General features: G+C 48.6%; 1 protein-coding gene across 1 annotated transcript in view; it reads right to left on the bottom strand.

Annotated features, from left to right (window-relative positions):
* The window catches only part of LOC106723404 (olfactory receptor 14A16-like), a 9667-nt gene that overhangs the window by 885 nt on the left and 5693 nt on the right, over positions 1-3089 (bottom strand). The gene's annotated exons all lie outside the window — the stretch shown is intronic.

Genomic DNA, 3089 nt, shown 5'->3' with positions numbered 1-3089 from the left:
TGCAATCCCAGGGCATCGGAGAACCCCAGGAGCAGGAACTCAGTCACCTCGGTGCAATTGGACGTCATCATCCACAGTGCCTTTTGGGATGCCTGTGGAGGGAAAGGGAATGACTGTATCAGGAGAAGAGCACGCAAGAGAAAAACCCCACTATTTCTGCCCACAGTAATACATGACTTGTGAAAACTGCCTTTCAGTGAAAAATAAGGTGGCTGTCTAAAAAAGAAAATCATGAAAAAGCAGGGTTCCTAAAGTGATGACATTTTTTGTGAACCTTTTTTAAAAAAATCAAATAGTGAGGCATTTCATCTAAAAAGCAGACAGGAAAATTATTTTGCCAGTACTTTTCCAGAGACCTTGTTTCAATGCCTGACTAAACCTTATACATTTCCCACGTCTGTGAAAATGGAGAAATTATCAGTGCACTATCACACTGGCATAAACTGGGCTAGCTCCTTTCTAGTCCAAGGGGCCATGTCAGCTCACACAAGGTGTAGGTCGATTGCAAGTCCATGTGACTTGGTGCCCAGAACTGGACCCAATACTCCAACTGCGGCCTAACCAATGCTGCATAAAGGGAAATTATCACCTCCCTGGACCTGTTTGTCATGCATCTGCTAATGCATTATAAAGTGCGGTTAACTACATTGATTGCTTCATCACATTGACAACTCATGTTCATCTTGGTATCAACAACAGCTCCGAGATCCCTTTCTGCTGTGAAGGTCACCCCCGAGCCGGTAAGCATGTTGGTGAATCCTTTTCCCTAGGTGCAGCGCTTTGCGTTTGTCCTTATTGAACTGCATCCTCTTCTGTTCCACCCACTTTCCCATCCTGTCCAGATCCGCCTGGATTTGATCCCTATCCTTTCATGTGATAACACTGCCCCACACTGGCCCTTTTCCAGTCCTCTGGGACCTGACCTGAGCACCAAGAGTGCTCAAGCAGCCGTGCCAGTGGCTCTCCTGTGACATTGGCAGTTCCTTCAGCACCTGTCAATGAAGATCACCCGGGGCTGCTGACTTAAACACGTCCAGCCCTTCCAAGTGTGTCTTCACTAAGTGGGTGCTAAGAGTTGGTGGGTGGTATCCCTTTTGTCCCTGTCTATGTTCCAATGGGGAGATTTGTCCTGCTCCGAGATGAGAAATAGAGAGGCAAAAAACTCATTAAAGAGCTCAGTTTTGTCCCCCCTATCTGTCACTAATTGTCCAAGTTTGTCCTGTAGAAGTCCTATGCTACCCTCACTCTTCTATTTGCTCCCAATATACCTGTATAAGGTATTTTATTAAGTGGAAGATAAAGATCTTAAGTAATTTTAATTACAATTCATTATTCTGTTGCATATGTTCATCTTTTTAAAACCCAAACATTATTGAATTATTGAATATATTACTTACTGCGCTCATCTTAATGGATTTGTCTTCAGGTTGCTACATTAAATCCTTGAATGCCAGGACAGTTTGATTGCTGACCATCTACTCCTGCCTCCAATCTCTTGCCCCCCCATCACTGTGCTATCTAGATGCCAGGGGTGAAGGTTTCTCGGGGGCGTGCACTCCTCACTCTGCAGGAGAACTGAGAGGACTTGATCGAAGACGATGAGTCCGTGAAGAAAAGCTGTGCGTGCAGATGCCTTGGAGCTGTACTGCAATGAAGAGACTGAAGTCGCAGTCAGTGAGTTGTCTATGGATAAGTTGGGAGGTCTTGTGGGACTGTTTCCCTAGAGCCCTGCACAGCTCCGAAGCAGAGTCCGTGGGCAAACACTCTAGATTCACAGCTTGTGAAGCCAGAAGGACTGTCCGGAGTCTCTCACTGGAGCTACTGTTGACCACGTGTCAGAGGGTCTCGCTGTGGCTTGTAACAGGCTGCGTCTATCAGTGGGCCAATGTGTCTAGGCTTTCCTAATTACAACGAGGGGGTGGGAGGAATTTTTTCCCCTCCTGTTGCTAACCATGTCAGGGCCCCCATCTTCTGACAACCCTGCCTTCCTCAGCAGCACGGGGGGTTGGCTCCAGCCCAGGGTAAAGGGTTTTCCCTGTCCTCCCAGGGAGCTGCCAATCACCACATTTGGGAGCCGGAAGGAAGTTTACTGTATAGACACATGGGTAGAGGCTTGTGGAGGATGAGGGTCCTTTTTCTGTAATGGGGCGGGGGAGCTGCCTCCTTTGTATATCCTGTGTTGTGGTGATGTGACAGTCATGTGTGGGGTCCCCCCACACTCCAGTGGGATGCCTCCATCTGCCCCAGCATCACAGCATTCATGAGCTGCCTGCTACCTAGAGGTATGTAGAAAAAACATTTAAAGCTGTGTCTATGTCTGAATATCTCTGAATTGATTCATAGATTTCATAGATTTCATAGACATCAGGGCTGGAAGGGACCTCGGAAGATCATCGAGTCCAGCCCCCCGCCCAAAGGGCAGGAAGTCAGCTGGGGTCATAGGATCCCAGCAAGATAAGCATCCAGTTTCATCTATGAAACTGGATGGGGCCATCCCCTGGTCCTTGTCTAGGTTTCGATTGCCAAGCCTGTCCTGTAGCAGCCCCACGTTACCTGGTGCCTTCTTCTCACTCCCTATGCACTTGAAAAGGGACTTTTTGTTATCCTTAATTCTGGCCGCCAACCCTAATCCCATCTTTGCCTTCGCCTTCCTAGCCAACTCCCTGCAGTCCCGAGCAACGGAAGTGTCATCCTTCTTGGTGACATCCCCTTGCTTCCACTGATTGTATGCCACCTTTTCTGCCCTTAGGCCTGGAGTAGATGGCATCCAGACGCCCCTTCCAGGTCTACTTCCCCTGATTCTGTGAGAAGGGTGGAGGGCCGTCTCCTTCTCCAGCTTCTACAATTTGTGGTCTGGGTGCTTTTCACAAATACAAATTTGGGACTTCCCTCCCTTGTTCATATACCTGAGGAAGCCTGCTCTTTTCTGCACACCTCTGGATATCAGCCAGCGCCCCGCCACACTTCAGGTGCCTCGTGTCCAGCCCCTCAGACTGGTACACATGCAGCTTTTCTAAGTAGCTCTTAAACTGATCTCTTGCCAGTGTTGGCTGCTCACTTGCTCTCCAAACTGTGCTGCCCGGTGCAGT

Source organism: Alligator sinensis, unplaced genomic scaffold, assembly GCF_000455745.1.
Source record: "Alligator sinensis unplaced genomic scaffold, ASM45574v1 scaffold1454_1, whole genome shotgun sequence".
NCBI classification, from domain to species: Eukaryota; Metazoa; Chordata; order Crocodylia; family Alligatoridae; genus Alligator; species Alligator sinensis.
This window is presented reverse-complemented; position numbering and strand designations above follow the sequence as displayed.